Source organism: Perognathus longimembris, chromosome 24 (assembly GCF_023159225.1).
Source record: "Perognathus longimembris pacificus isolate PPM17 chromosome 24, ASM2315922v1, whole genome shotgun sequence".
Lineage (NCBI taxonomy): Eukaryota > Metazoa > Chordata > Mammalia > Rodentia > Heteromyidae > Perognathus > Perognathus longimembris.
The window spans coordinates 25,487,089-25,504,354 of NC_063184.1; the positions used below are offsets into that span (position 1 = coordinate 25,487,089).

Here is a 17,266-nt window from a genome sequence, read left to right on the forward strand (position 1 = left end):
ATCTTCTCAGGAAGATCAATTTTAGGACCAATTATACGAGGGTCTAAGCATTAGCAGTTAATTCCTTTAAGATACCATAGTTCTGGCAGGTATGTTTGGGTATCTGTCTACTTCTCTCTACATATATAGATAAATAAATAAATTAGAGAGAGAGGAGAGAGATCTTTGTGGGGTACATGAGGGTATGGGGATGTTGTGACTTAGAGGATCTGGATTGTAGAGTTCTGACCCTGTATTTACTATACATTTTAAAGCAAAGGCCTCACTACATAATGAAAATTCTGAACTATAACATTTTAATTGTTGTCTTTCCTTATTAAATATTTATTTCTAGTCTCAACTGAGATTATTTATATACCATAGCTATGTCTTTATGAGTCTTACTCACTTGCAAAAAAACATTCACAACTAGAGTATCATTACAGTCAGAATATCATTAGTTACAGTCTTGCAATGAGGTAGAAAGACAGACGTTAGCTCCCTTCTGCTTGAGGTTGAAAGCAAACTAAATCACAAACTGGCAAACTGAAGGACCCACACACACTGCCTTTTTGTCCTGGCTCCAGCACCAATTTAACATATTCCCATCATTTTTTTCTTTACCATTGATATTCTGGTTTATTCTAACAGATAAGTTTTCCAAAGTTAATAAGCAAATCCAAAAATGAGAATATTTCATAGTGCTCTATTTTAAATAGCCATCCACTTCATACAACTAACTTTACCACATTCTACTTTATCTAATTGGCCCGATTTCAGTACAATTTTAAAAGCTATGTAAGGATAGTCATTTTATTCAATGTATATATGTGAAAATAGAACCAAGTAACTTGAAGTAGGGTAGGGGAAAGTAGGGGAGAATAATGGGTAGGGTTGGGGAAAGTAGGAGTGAATAAAGCAAGGGATAACACTGATCAAGAAGCATTATACTAATATGCTGATTTGTTGAACTGGAGCTGTTTTGAACAACTATAAGGATATTTTTTCTAAAAAAAAAAAATTAAAAGCTAGGGCTGGGGATATAGCCTAGTGGCAAGAGTGCCTGCCTCGGATACACGAGGCCCTAGGTTCGATTCCCCAGCACCACATATACAGAAAACCGCCAGAAGCGGCGCTGTGGCTCAAGTGGCAGAGTGCTAGCCTTGAGCGGGAAGAAGCCAGGGAAGCTCAGGCCCTGAGTCCAAGGCCCAGGACTGGCAAAAAAAAAAAAAAAAAAAAAAAAAAAAATTTAAAAGCTACAGAATGATCAAAAGAAAAAAGGAATAATCAAATCTCTGAATTGTGAAAATTCTCCTGCAGTTGGTAAAACTAAGGGCAAAGTGCATTAAAATGAGCAAGTTATAGCAATAAGAAACTGCACATATACATCTGATCAGTGTTAAGGTTCTTGAGAAGTATCCTAAGTATCCAGGGCTGGGAATATGGCCTAGTGGCAAGAGTGCTTGCCTCCTACACATGAAGCTCTCGGTTCGATTCCCCAGCACCACATATATGGAAAACGGCCAGAAGGGGCGCTGTGGCTCAGGTGGCAGAGTGCTAGCCTTGAGCGAGAAGAAGCCAGGGACAGTGCTCAGGTCGAGTCCAAGGCCCAGGACTGGCCCAAAAAAAAAAAGGCTAAGTATCCTAAGTGAGAAAACTCATCCCAGTTAAGTATGAAAAAAAGGAAATGCCTGTTTGCTTTAATGCACAGTTTATAAAGTTTTAAGATTAACCTTTAAACATTTCTGAATTTTTCTAGCTAAAAATAAATCTCAAGTATTTGGGTCAACAAAAATAAACATAAGGAGGAAGAATAAAAAAATTTTTTTAAATCAACCAGCAAAATGAGACTTTGTAGTAACATACTTTCTAGAAAGCTTACATGTAGGAACAGAGTCATGAATCCCTACTTATCCTCTTAACAGAAGGAAATAAGGCAAACATCAAAAACCTAGGCTTTCCAGGATTATAGCACTTCTAAAGCACAATAATCAAAAATCAATTTATATATACCAGGCACCAAACAGTCAAGGCAATATGTGAAAATTATCTCCATACAAGGATAATGTACAACTAATATTAGCCTTACAAGACAATTTTGGTAATTTCCAATTTTCTTCTCTGCCATGTATTTTTTAAACTAATGTTAAGCTGAACTCATTTAAATATACATTCAGCCATATTAAAAGCTTTACTGGCCGGTTCAAGTGGCTCAGGCCTATAATCCTAGCTACTACGGAGGCTGAGATTTGAGGATCGCAGTTCCAAGCCAGCCCGGGCAGAAAAGTGCCCATGAGACTCTCCAATTCCCACAAAAGCTTCACTGTCCAGATTAACATGTTATTTACTTGTCAACCAAAGTGTAAGTTAGTATGTCAGTGATCCTTGATGTCAACCCCTATAGAGAACAAATGTTACATTTTAAAGGCTTCGGATTGGGTGTATGGCTAAGCTAAGGCTTAGATAAAGAAATTGCTGGATGCTGAACCCAATGTAACTGCTTTTGCCATCCTCCTTAGAAAGAGGTTCTTAACTACATATATGTCCACAGAATGGTCCTCTCTTAGGCTACTTTGCCACTGAGATTCAACTATTTGTTATGAGAACGCATGTTCTAGAAGTAAGACATGGAGCTACTTCCTGAAAAATGGTAAAGGAGCAATTGCTGTTGCAGCTCCTTCCTCCCTCCTGGGAGGAAGATGAACCTGAACCTGCAAGCATTAAAGATTGGAGAAAATGGGCTGGGAATATGGCCTAGTGGCAAGAGTGCTTGCCTCATATACATGAAGGCCTGGGTTCAATTCCCCAGCACCACATATACAGAAAATGGCCAGAAGTGGCACTGTGGCTCAAGTGGCAGAGTGCTAGCCTTGAGCAAAAAGAAGCCAGGGACAGTGCTCAGGCCCTGAGTCCAAGCACCAGGACTGGCCAAAAAAAAAAAAAAAGATTGGGGAAAATACGCCACACCGGATGATCATACAGTGATCATGTCAGCCCTGCTTACACACTGCTCTCGAGAGCAAACAATCTAAAGTGAACTTCTACGGTGTTATATCACTGAGTCTCATCCGGACCCTCACAGGCACACTCCATCACCACCACAGCCATAGGCATGATGGCAACTGCAACTCCTGTAATTATCTGTACATACCTACAAGCCTTTATCATGCACCAGAAAGATCACATTTGCAAAATAGTTTTTCTAAAGCACCCACATGCTCAATCAGAAGTACGGGTGATCCATTTATTTTCAGCCAAACTCCCCCCATGTTCTCCCTCTCTCCCAAAACAAAACTAAAATCACACACACACGGGCGTGGGCGCACTATGATATGCTGGGTAAGAATCTTCTATCAGTGATGTGGATGCTTATCATTACCTCAATCCTCCTACTTTCATGCCACAATCTTTTTGTCTTTCTCATCGGTTAGCATCTTTTTTTTTTTTTTTTAAGCACTGGGGATTGAACTAAGGGGACTTGTACATGCTAGGAAAACACTCCACCAGTCCTAGAGCTACATTCCTAGTCCTTTATATTCATTTCCTACAGTCCAGAATCTTTGGGAAATCAACGGATAGCTCCTTTCCTAAATATTTCTTCACTGAAGGTCTTTACTACTCTAAATTCCTACCCAAGACAAAGTCTTGGAGCCTCACCATCCCAAAATGCTAACAGAAGAGACAAATGAGTTGCCTGGGATAAGCCCGATATGAGTTTTGGAAAATGTGAAGCTAAGATCCCAGTAACAGACTATATTCAAGGCAGAGCACACAAAACAAACATTAATACTGAAGCTTTGCTCGCTGCCATTCAGGGATTAGAGACTACAGGACTGGTTGCACTGTGCAGTGTCCTGTGGGTGTTTCCGCACCCCACCCCCCCGCCCAATTCTCTAAGTTGATATATAACTGCAAAGTCCCAAATGGCCACAGTTGAGGCTGCACTAACTTCTAGACAGCAACTTGACAATCTCCTGCTTCAAATGACTAGTTCTAAAAAGTAACTGAAAGAAAAGGCCAGGGGCAAAAGGAAGCCCAGCTTTGTTGGGGAAGCCAAGCAAGAAGACCCTGTGGACCAGAGGACTACAGGAGCTCATCTTTATTGTTACTAGCCACAGAAATACTAAAGACATTTTCCATGCTAAAACATTGACAAGCTGAAAAGACCTGTATCTGCCCTCCTCCTTCCATGAACACCCACATCCACACCCACCTTCTTATGTAGGGCAACTAGCCATGTAAGGAATGGGCGGCCTCTGTTACAGAACTCTGCAAAAACCATTTTTATGAACCAATCCAATGAAACACATGTCATGGGGTCTCCAATTAAACAGTGAGCTGGGAAAGAATGGAGAACCAGAGAGCAAGGGAAGCTGGCCTCACTTGGCCTTCAGAGCTCTAAGCCCAAGTAGGCTTTTGAAGTAGCTTCCAGCTAGCCTATGACAATGTTGGAGGCCCCTCCACACCTCTCTGCCTCAGGAACAGGAGCAGAGGGGCTGGGAAAGGGCACAAGCAGAGAACTCTTCCAATACTCGTCTTGTCCATTCAGGGCCTCCCAAGCAACACCTGTGACTAAGGCAAGCTGCACCTTTCCATCCTCCTACCACTTCTCCCATCGGCCTCCTTCAAGAGTAATGGGGAGGAGAACATGCTGAAAAGGAGCTTCGCTTTTTTATTTAGCTAAACATCAACCTGCTTACACACTGACATTCATAAAGAGTGACTTAGAGGATGCTTATTTGAGAGTTTATTGTACAAGTCTTTCAACTTTGTAAAACTTTTATTTTATTAGAGAAAGGAAGGAAAAAGTCTTTCTGTATCCTGAGCTCATGCCCAACATCAAGTGGGAAAGCAAGCTTATGATAAGCAGACCCAAGCATTCATGTGTGAGGCCATTTCCAATTTTACATCTGTGAGTTCCAAATATGAGAAAGCACATCAGCATACATGAACCTCACATGATTCAATGCTAGCACAGAAAAGGTGTCCCCATTCCCCATAACACAGACTACAAACATCTTTGAAACTATGAAAAACAAAATACAAGGCCTCATTTAACCAAATTTTCTCCCTTGGTAGCCAATACTCTAGAGCAAAGCATTGCAAACTCACAGCTTCTGGAGAGCTCTGCCTCAGGGCTGGAGTGCCTGGAGCACACGTGTCAGAGGGTATTTTCAGCAAACAGCAGGAGGCCAAACCCAGAAAGGGCAAAGAGCCCCTCAGCTCTCCCTGACCACGCATCACACCCTAAGTGCTGTTCTTTGGAAGTGGGGAAGACTTGCCCTAGAGTCCTCAAAAAGTCCCTCGTTAGCAAATCCAAAGCAAACATAGCTGACACTGTCCTGGTAGAACCTATGTGTGCAGAGGGCCTCAGTGAGACCAAGATCTCTCAGGGGGCTGGAAGAGAGGGCTTAGCCTTCCAGCTGAGTAAGGAAGGAAAGGTGTGAGTTCCAGAAAGGCAACTATCCCTTTACCTCGGTGGACCTCCCCAGCCCAACTGCAATAAAGCACCTGGTTTTTGTCTGTTTTATATAGCTTCTACAGAAAATTCTGTTTAAACAAAGTGTTCAGTAAAGTTAGACTGCTTTGTTTCACAAATCAAACTAGTTCAGGGCAACCCTCTAATGTAATGCTTAGGCAAATCCAACACGAGAGCTTCCAAAAGAATTCTTATCCATTAAATCCACAGTGTAATCTGATTGCTTTAATTCAACCACCTTGCTCATTTCTAGTTACGCCATCCTGGAGTGGGGCTGGCTTGGCAAAGACCTTGTCGGCTGGCACTCGAGGAATTCACCACCAGATTTCTTTTCTGACAGCTACTCCTTAAATGCAGACTCAGCCACATCCTTGTTAACCAAGTGGACCGGCCCCACGCCTGTGCGGGAAAGAGTGACTGCCTTGCCCAGACCCCTTTCACCTCCTAGACTGGAAAGCACCTGGCAGAGCAGAGCCTGGCTGACGGTCCAATACCACCCTCAGCAAACATCAGCAATGTCTCCTCAGGCTTCTCCAACTAAGACTCGCAATCAACAGTCCCGATCTCATGCAGTTCCTATTTTCCAGTATTTCCCTTTCCTAAGGCCTTCAGTAAGGTCTGGCAAGACTTTACACTAGAGGTTAAGAGGAGCTGGTCCTAGATGTCAAACTCCATTCTGGACATTTCCCTATGGAGAAATGGGTTTGAACTCAGGGCCTCAAACTTACTTTGCCTGCTTGCTCAAGTGGTGCTATACTACTTGAGCCACAACACCAACCTAGTCTGTGCTGGTTAACTGGAGATGGAGTTAATGGACTTTTCTGCCCTCTCCTCAAAGGCCAAAACACTTTAAAACTGTTTAGGGACTTAGCATCCACAAACATCTTAAGGGCTAGACTAAATTTGTTTACTATGGCAAGTAGAATGCTAAAGTCTCCCCAGGAGTGGCACAGAAGAACATAAAAAAAAATCCACAAAACTGGCATTAAAAAATAACCCAGTGATCTAGAAATCAACTCCACTAAATGTGTGTTGAGTGCTTTTCTGCAGAGTAATGTTAAAAAATAAATATACAAGCTGTAAAACTTATAAAATGACAAATGTGCCAAAATATTTTATGTTGTAAGAACGCTTAAACATTATTTTATTCACCACATGATTACAGAGAGACCAAAATAAAGGATATGAATCACTGAGAAAATAATAAAAGACTGGCGACTTAACGTCATATGAATAATACCTATAACCACTACCTACCTGGTCAAAATCTCTAACAGGTATGTGAGGGGAAAAGAATGTTGGAAATCCAAATCGCTAAACAGTTCTTTTTTTCCCTCTCTCTCTACCAGTCCCTTTCCAGTTACTTTCTATTTTCTCTCTTTTTTTGTTGGTCCTGGGGCCTATTCTCTCTTATCTCATCAATTACACATGTTTGGGTTCCTTAGAATAATTTATCCCTTTGATTATCAATTCCAAAGTGGAAATAAATGTAAATAGTGGGCATCTGATTAACATATAGGCTTTAGACTCACAAAGAATCAAGCTACTGATTCTCAAGTGTCCACAAGCCGTATTTCAGAAGGCAAAGGCCCTGTTCTTAACTCAGCAAGGACAAGACCCAAGACAAATCCCTCTACTGAGTTTTGGGTTCATTGTGTTTTTACTTAGACTTTAGGCTCATTTCTAAACCTAGAATCTTGGTTTCCAATGAGGAACAACTTAATTTTAATGGACCCTTAGCAAATGCACAGTACCTTAAGTTTGCCCAAGTAGGCAATGAGGCTCACTCCCCTTAACTATAACCCAAAGGTGCTAAATTAATAAACCCCTACTCAGTCACCTAAAAACAACTTCTGAATTAAAATGAAGCCTAATTTTGCAACCCAGGTTAAATTGGTTAGAAGATGAAGGACTAGAGAGCATCTATTCTCACATTTCACAGCCTCCAATTGTCCAGCCCTCTAATGACTACAGGCGTCTCTGTAAAGGCACCTAATTAGCCACGAATTACACCACCCGGAACCAATTTCAAGATCACAGATCACATTCTCCCCAAACACAACCTGCTAATTAAGTTACATGAAAGTCCAGCTAACAGGCAATTTGGATATGACATTTATCCACCTGAAAGTAGACTGACAGGGTATTCAAATTCACTACAGCAGCTATTCCTTATGGACAGCACTGTTATACACTGGGATAACTGTAGTTAAAATGTATGAAGCAGAAAGACACTTATCTCTATGATTCAGACATTTCAAGGAAACAAAAAGATTCTCCTTGCCAAACCAAGGAATGGTTCATAGGAAACTCCCTTGGCTTATGAATCCCCCTTTGAGTACTTACTAGTTAAGTTAAACGAGTAACACAAGAGGATCACAGAACACACATACATGTACATGTACATACATAAAGGCATGTATCTGACTAATCTGAAGAACACAATTTGATTTGATGGCTTTGCCTATTTTCACATTAAGTTCACTTTTAAATCTTCCCACTCATGGCTGTGTATTGGCTCACAACTGTAAATCCAGCACTTGGAGGCAGACATAGGAGAATTACTAGTTGAAGGTCAGCCTAGGATACACAGTGAGTTTCAGGCAAGCTATGCAGGGACCCTATTTGAAAAGGGGGAAAAAACAAAAAAAACAAAAACAGAAAGAAAATCTTCCCACTTACTCTTATAAGAATAAGACATACAACATCAAAGAAATTTTGCTTATCCTAAGACCTAGCTCACAATATGATGTAAGTTTTTGAATGGGGGGGCCTGAACAAGGTGGTACATGTCTATAATTTGAGCTACTCAGGAGCTACTCAGAAATTAGAAGATCTCCAGTTCAAGGCTACTCATGAAAATCTCATCTAACAAGCCAGTTGTGGTTCATGTCTGTAATCCTCGTTGCAAGAGAGATGTAGTCAGGAGGATCATGCTCCAAGAATGGCTAGGGCAATACTGGGAAAGTTGTAAACAACAAAAAAGACTGGAAGGTATAACTTACTTGGTTGAGTGCCTGCCTAGCAGGCTCAAGACCCTGAGTTCAAATACTGCTATATTCACACAAAAATAAATAATTTAGAAAGGTCAGTCAATCAAAAGACCAGGTTCTGTTAGCTGGCAAAGAAAATCTGCAGAACTGGTCGTGCCACACAAGGCTGGCAGCTGCACAAAGCTGCAGCTGACAGTCTGGGACACCTGTCATGTTACTGCACAACCTGTCCCATACAAAGTACTAGCCAGAATTTAAAAAAAAAAGAAAGTTACTTCCTACAAGCCAGAGAATTAGAAGAAAGAGGACAAAGGCATTCATGAAGACTCACACTTAAGTATCACTCATTATGGTAGTATGGTCATTCCCTGATTCCTGACAAAATGACATGCTGAAGTCTTAATCCTAGTAACTCAGAATAAAACCTTATTGGACAGGATAAATGCAGGTGCCATGCTGACATCGAAGGACTCCAAATCCAGTATAACCATCATCCTTATAAAATGGGCATGAAGACACAGCTGCACATAGCCTATTATGATAAAGGTAGAAACTACAGTGATGCCGAATCAAGCTAAGGAAACCCAAAGAGGACCAGTAGCTGGCAGAAGCTAGGGAGAGGAAAGGAGTCCCTCACATAGGCATATTGCACCTTGACCTCGACCTCTGGCTTCCAGAGACAACATAAATTTTTCTTGTTCTAACCACCTAGTTTGTGGTGCGTTATTACATCAGTCCTAGTAAACATTAGAGACAACATTTAACTTGGCTTTCTTCCTCTTGCCATGCACTAAGACCCAGCCCCCTCAGCTGGCAAATGTTCCCCTATACCACCAGAGAGCCTCAGGGAAGCCCCAATCTGTGGTTTAGTTGGGGAGTCCCTTCTCCCCATAAGGGCACTTGACATGTCTTGTCTCAATCTTATTCTCCGCAGCTCCCGGGCTGCCTAGGCTAGACCCCACCCTGCCCCTGAGACATCATCTACCTCACAGATGAAGGATGGAAGGGGGATGTGGAAATTCCCTTTCTTGTGAGTAGTTCCCGAGCTATGTCACCCACCCCAGTTTCTCACTGAAGTTTTAGAACACTTCTTTCAAGCTGGTTGACCGGTGGCTCACACCTGCAAATACTAGCTTCTCAGGAGGCTGAGATCTGATGATCAAGGTTCAAAGCTGGCCCAGGCAGAAAAGTCCCAGTGAGAATATTATCTCCAAATAACCACTCGAAAACTGGTAGTGGCACTATGGCTCAATTTGTAGAGTGCTAGTCTAAAGCAGAAAGAAGCTCAGGGGCAGCGCACAGCCCTGAGTTCAAGCCCCACAACAGACCCCTCCCAAAATATTAACTACCAGAAAACCAGAAGTGGAGCAGTGGCTCAAAGTAGTAGAGTGCTAGCCTTGAACAAAAGAGCTCAGGAACAGTGCCCAGGCCCTGACTTCAAGTCCCATCACACACACATAAAACAAACACTTCTTTCACTTAAGAAATTAATACCCCGCTGGGAATGTGGCTTTACAGTAGAGTGCTTGCCTAGCATGCACAAAGCCCTGGATTCAATTCCTTAGCACCACATAAACAGAAAAGGCTGGAAGTGGTGCTGTGGCTCAAGAGGTAGAGTGCTAGCCTTGAGCAAAAACAAGCCAGGAACGGTGCTCAGGTCCTGAGTCCAAGCTCCAGGACTGGCAAAAAAAAAAAAAATTAATAATCTTTCTTCACTCCCCCTCCCTCCCCACACACACACCAACAAGAGCTGGGCCAAGAGACTAACGTGTACACACACCACCCTGTAGGAAGTAGTCACTCCTATCCAATAAATGAGCCCTTTTGTTAAAAGACCAAGGTTTTCTGCCAGATTCACTTCCCTTATAACCAAGTGATTCTTCTTAGGAGGGATCCTGGTTCATCCTGAAAGCTGTCTGATGTTAACCTAATCTATTCACCAGGCGTGCTAGGGCACGCTGGACCCAGAGTGAATGCCAAAGCTCATCCTGGAATCTCACCACATATTCCATATCCATGACAGACCTCCTTCAGTCTAGTATGTGAAGAGAATATGTATGTGAACCAGGTGGTCAGCTAAAACCTGAGCCAATGAGGATGGGCAAAATTTTCAAACAACCTCCATCTCCCAATTTCCATCCACTGCTTAATGAGAGGCCATTTTTGATTTCTCATTGTTTAATCCTCTATGAGAATGTATGCTGAAATGTGATTCCTCAAACTGGAGCCCATATGAGACTCACCAGGAGCTCAGAGATCCCCTCCCCTGGGTCTGACTCAACAGACCTGGGTGAGGTCTGGGAACTCCATCCTCTAACAAGTTCCCAGGTGATGCCAAGGGGAATCTGAAGAAGCGCAGCCCTCAGAGGCTCTCTCCACACTAGGCTTTAGTAACTCCCTTGGCAAGCACACTCAGCTGCTGGCTTCCTACCACCCAGGCCCCTTTTCCCGCTAAAGCAAGACTCTGCTACAGAACTACTCAAGTAGTTCCCCTCTCCCCAAACCAGTTAAGGGGTCAAGGTGAGCAAAGACCCATTTCTGACCTGGAAGGGGAATCTACTGAGTGGTGCTTCCAAGCAGAAGTACCAGAGAAGGGTTATTTTCACCTGCTTGTCTGGGTGAGGCTTCTACAGCTCTCCTGCAATATGAGGAAACGGGGTAACACGCTGGGCACAGCCAAGTAAACAGGTAGAAAGGAACCTGATGAGCAAATCCACACAGAACCACCTTGCCCTCTGGCTTCTTGTTAGGTGACATAATGCATCCTTTATTGTTGGAGCTGGCTGAGTCAGGGTTTTCTGTTACCTGCTGCTGAAAATAATCACAAGGCAAGCTAACAGGACAGTTCACCCAAAGTCTAAGGGCACCCTTTCCATACATTTTATAGTGGCATTTGAGACTAACATGCCACATATAATTTCCATATTATTTCAAAGCTACATAGCAGAATGCTCACAGATGACCAAAGCCTCCAACAGTGTGGTATACTAATGGAGGGATCAAACACACAGCAAAACTGTTGAGGATCTAACTTTGGATCTATCTTATAAAAACCATGATCACTTTTCCCCAGGCTTTACCAGGAACCATATAAAGCTGTGACTTAATAAAAAAAAATTTTTTTAATCAGTTGCTTCCATACATCATTCTTAGACTTCTTCTCTTACAGGAGCAGATGGGTTAACACTGCACTATCTCTCCACACATACAATACAGCAAGGCAGACACATACACTGAGAGGATGCCTACCTAGGTTCATGTACCATTTCTGATACTTCATAGCTCTGTAACATTATTTTACCTTTCTGAACCTAGTTCATCTATAAAATGGGATTGCTACCATTTAGTCTTTAAGGACAATACATGTTAAAATACTTTGTAAATCTGAAGTTCTAATACCAGGCCAATATAATACAACCTGTTATGCTTTTATTAACTGCATCTCACTACATCCCAGAGCTTTGGAAAAACAAAGAACTACAGTAAGCAAGGAAGAATTTTTCTGACATCATTTATAAACTAATTGCAGTGACTGATCTAAAACAATGGTTCTAAAAACATAGACCACAGCTTGCATGAGATACCATCTAGACTATCATAGCAATTATTTGTAAAGTGACAACATTCTTTTGTTACACTGAGGGAGGTCACTATTACCCTTGAGTCATTATTTCACATGTGAAAGACTCTTAACAACAAACTAATCATTTGATGACAACTCATTTAAAATAAGTAACAAGCTCCCAGGAGACCCCATTATTTTAATATCAGTGTTCCTAGACAGAGAACACTACCTTGGGAAATCATATGGGTCCTCTGAATGTTGAAAGCCAAAGCTATGCTGCTGCATGAAGCAGTAAGCGGCCTGGCATCATAACGTATCTAGAACACCTCTGCAGAACTCAATAGTGCTGCTGCTAACTCAGTACCTCATTAAGAGAAAGCCATCGCACAATGCCACCAGCAGAAGTAAACAATGGGACCTGAGTGTGATATATAAAAGTAAACAATGAATGTACCTCTCAGTCTTGAAATAAAGCCTTCTAAAGGCAAAGTCAGGAATATTATAATTCTAGCTGGAATTAGATTCACTACATATATAAAACCCAGATTCCTAGACTGCAATTCCATGTTTTTGTTTCATTAGTACCAACACTAAAAGTGTTTTGTCCATTTTTATTCTAGATTAATGTTTCAAAATTCTTAAAGGATTAAAAAATTACTTGAGGAAGTGATGCTGTGGCTCAAAGTGGTAGAGTGCTAGACTTCAGTGACAAAGCTCACACAAAGCTTCCAGGTCCTGAGTTCAAGCCCCGCAGCCAACAAAAAAAGAAAAACGTTACTTCACAGGGTGCTTAGGTGCTACTAAAGATTCTTTTCAATATAAATACACAAGCTATGCACTGGTGGCTCACACCTATAATCCTAGCTACTCAGGAGACTAAGAACTGAGGATTGCCATTTGAGGCCAGCCAGGGCAGGAAAGTCCATGAGACATTATCTCAAATTAAATATGGACAAAAGCTGGAAACGGAGCTGTGGCTCAAGTGATAGGGGGTTAGCCATGAGCAGAAAAGCCCAGAGACAGCATTCAGGGCCTGAGTTCAAGCCCTAGGACCAGTGTAAAAAAATTAAAAATTAAAAAATACACAAATGAACACAAAGCTAACAACTGTAGGGTTTATAAAAGGATTTGAAATAGTTTAAACTTTCAATGAAGGATTCTGGTCCTAATATAATATTTTCTACTTTCTTTCAAGTGAAGGTTAAATAATTACACAAATAATGTCTAAGTTTTGCTTAAAAGAAATTCAAAACCTAAATTTAAAAAATGTGTAAATATTTTGTGGTTCAAGAACAATTTTAATATATACCATGAACCTTGTTTTTAAAAGCCTGTTCTGCATTAAGAACAAAGTCTAAATTACGAAGTATATTACAAAGAAAATTCTCTACATTATTACTGCCAGGAAACCCATGACTGCACGCATTCATTCTACAAACCTCTCAGGACCTACATGATCATGAAGAAGGTACCATGAGAATACAGTTGTATAGAACTAATATCCACTCTCTAAAAACATACCAACTTAAGCTGGGCACTGACAGCTCACACCTGTAATCTTAGCTATTCAGGAAGCTGAGATCATGGTTCAAAGCCAGCCTGGGCAGGAAAACTCAAGAGACTGCTATCTCCAATTAACTCCCAAAGAAGTTGGAAGTGGAACTACTACTCAAGTGGTAGAGTGGCTCAGGGATCATGCCCAGGCTCTGATTTCAAGCCCCAGCGCAAGAGCACACAAGCACACACACACACCATATGACTCAAAATCTCACAACAATGGTGCTGCGGTTTCAACAGCAAATGCATACTTGGACATGACGAATATATGAAATACAATTAACTGAAAAGACTAAAAAAAATTTAAACACTACTATATCTAACAGCTCTTCCACCTAGGTGCTGGTTACTAGGTATAGTGTTGGGAACTCAGTTGAAAGACACTTATGACTTTGGGCATTCTGTAAAGGGCAATTTCCTACCAGAGGAGTTAGCCCTGTGCCTGGGGCTTTGTACCGCAGGGAAGGAAGGAAGGAAGGAAGATGAGGAGATCACCTAGTGGGATAAGAAGAGAATCACAAACTAAGGGGACCAGTTCCAGTCAAAAATGTGAGGCCCTATCAACAGATAGGGGAATTCAATTCCGTGAAGGTGAACAAAGATAGGAAGAGTACCTGCCGTCCCCTGGGGGCTCTGAGCTCCTCCCTGGCTACACTTTTGTCTACAATTGGACCTTTCAGCTGAAAGGTCACTGACAAGCAAGATCAGTCTTTTAACTAACAAAACTATTTCAGGAGACCACACTTCCATGCTGTATCCAATCAGGCAAAAGTCGGAAAAGCAGGGGAAGAGGTAAGGTGCTGAAGTGCAGCTCAACAACAGAGAACTTGCTGCTATGCACAAGGCCCTGGGTTCCAACCTCTACACACACAAAAAAAAAGAAGACAACACCTTTTCTTACCTACCCATTCAAAACCTATGACTTCCATAACTATTTCTTAGAGCTAGAATAATATACTATTCATATTTTGCCAATGCTTAACGTTTTATACTCTAGCAAACACTACCCTCTCCAACAAACTTATCCGAGTTTCAAACATAGAAAGCAGAAGAGCTTTCCATAGCAGATCAATTCTCCTAAGAGTTAAGGTTGGCTCTCATCACTGTTCCCAACAGCAATCTTTCTTTTCCAGTTGAGTAGATTACTGCTGATATTTGAGAACCCCCAGGAGAAAAAAAACGAAGATGGAGAGAGGAAAAAAACTTTTCAAGTAGTGCTTTCCTGGCTTTCAACCAAATACAATTACTGAAAACCTACAGAAGATGAAGTCAGGATAATATAAACAAAATCTTCACTGAGGCCAATTATCCTGAAAGCTTCCCCCACTGTGTCTGAGGTGGCAGGCAAGCTGCTCTAGAGGTTCCATGCCCAATCAACACGGTACCTAAGCAGTCCTCGAGTGAGACAGGGACACTTACTTCACCATCTACATTCTCCCCATACTTTCAGGGGGTATATATGGGAGACTCTTCTACAGTCAAATTTATTTCCCTCGTTTATAATAGTTTGTCTAAGTGAATACTTCAGAGATATGAATTTGTTTCATAAAGTTGGTGACTGGCAGCTCCACTGATTTCAAGTACACTTGACAACATTTGGCATTATGGCTTAGTTCTTAAAATGAAAATCACAAAAAAGTTTTTGAAAAGTATAACAAAATACTAGTAACTGTACATTAAGATTAAGGATAAATAGCATGACAAATTCAGTCCTGGACTGTAACCTTATGAATATTCACAGGTTCACAGTAATGCAATCAACTAAAAAAGTGAGAAGACAGACAAACCTCCCATAGAGAACAATTCTAAGTAATTTGTGCTACAGCAGCTTAATCCACTTAATGACTTGATTTCAGAGTACAGTGTCAAGAGGCTGAAAGCAAAACAACTTCACAGTGGAGAAACCCCAATAGTTCCGTGGCCAACATCAGTGAGAAATCATGCTGTAGTACACATTCTTGATATGACAAAAGACAACAGCAACTTGCATAACCCATGCCCATGAGGAAAACATTAGACCAACTGATATTGAGGAACATTTTACAATGCTCTTCAAAATTGACAATGTCACCCAAAAATAAGCAAAGTTCAACAAACTGTGAAGCAATTATACCTAAGAAGACATGACAACTTAAGAGTAGCATGGTATGTGGAACCTATGGCTAAAGAATGCAAGTTCATGTTGACGTGTAAGACCCTACTCAACAAGAAGACGTTGGAATTTTGCTGCAAGTGCTGGATTAGTTTCATGGAGTAAGCCTTTCAAAGAGTTAACCATTTAACGAAGTTGAAATGAAATTGTAGGGTGGCAGGAGTAGTGGGGAGAGTGGATGAATGGAAACAGAACAGGAGACAAATACAACAAAAAATATGCACTGTACATATGTGGTTAAGGAAGTGGGACGTGTGAAATGAGTCTGGAGGGAAGGAAAACACACAAAGGGGCAGAGCGATGGAAGGTGCAACTCTGATCAATAAGCACTGAACACTTTCGATGGACGAGTTAAATTATAAGCCCCTTAGAAAACCTTTGAAGTTCAGAAAAAAAAATGACCAAAAGTATCAGGCTATTTTTTAAGTATAAATATCTATGAACTCATTCAGATATAATGACTAAATATAAGACAACAGATAAATCTTTCATACAGAATGCCAAATAACTGGCACAGATGAGGCTTAACTCCATTTAAGAACCTGCAGGCAGAAGGGACGTTAGGAACTAACACTGCTGACATGCAAACAAGTGGAGTGATGACACAGTAAGGGACTAGTGTCTCCACAGTGGCAAATGGACCAGAGTACTAGGGTAAACTTCCTGAAAAACATGCAAATTAGTACTGATCAGATTGTAAACCACAATCTACTGAGAATGCAAAGACTGAAGGCTGAAACTACCAGGGAACATATTGGGGAGTAGGGGTGGGGGATGGGGAGAGAAGGGGATGAAAATATCCTAAAACTTATTGTGATGTTTGTACAGGTTGGTGAACCCACTAAAATTAAGCTGAGCACTTTTAGTGTACAGTATGCAAATTCTATCTTAGTAATTATTACCAAGAAATAAAATAGGTGACAACCAACTTTTCTTTTGATGAAATAAAATGAAATAAAAATTAGAGAACACTGTAAACAATAAAGATCAGTACTATTTTGTAAAACTCTAATCCATTCTTTTTTTTTTTTTTTGCCAGTCCTGGGGCTTGGACTCAGGGCCTGAGCACTGTCCCTGGCTTCTTTTTGCTCAAGGCTAGCACTCTGCCACTTGAGCCACCACTTCTGGCCATTTTCTGTATATGTGGTGCTGGGGAATCGAACCCAGGGCCTCATGTATATGAGGCAGGCACTCTTGCCACTAGGCCATATCCCCAGCCCTAATCCATTCTTTATAAACATACAAAAATGATATACACATACATATTCATAGATCCATATATACATGCCTATACGTTGTTAAAAAGTAAAAGTATTTCTTACTATAAGTCACAAGATCTAAATCACCAATACAATTAATTCTCCCTCAGCCTCCCACATCTCTCACTTTACTCTGTCCAAAGACCAATAAGGTTAACATCTACTACTGTCTTTAAGTTTGCTAGAAAAGTAATCTAAGAAAAAATAAACCATTTCTAATAAACAACAAAGGGCCTTGGGGATATAGGTGGTAGAGTGTGTGCTTAATATATGTGAAGGCCT

General features: G+C 41.1%; 1 protein-coding gene across 9 annotated transcripts in view; it reads right to left on the reverse strand.

Annotated features, from left to right (window-relative positions):
• The window catches only part of Tmem131l (transmembrane 131 like), a 121,438-nt gene that overhangs the window by 94,451 nt on the left and 9,721 nt on the right, over positions 1–17,266 (reverse strand). The window lies entirely within an intron of this gene.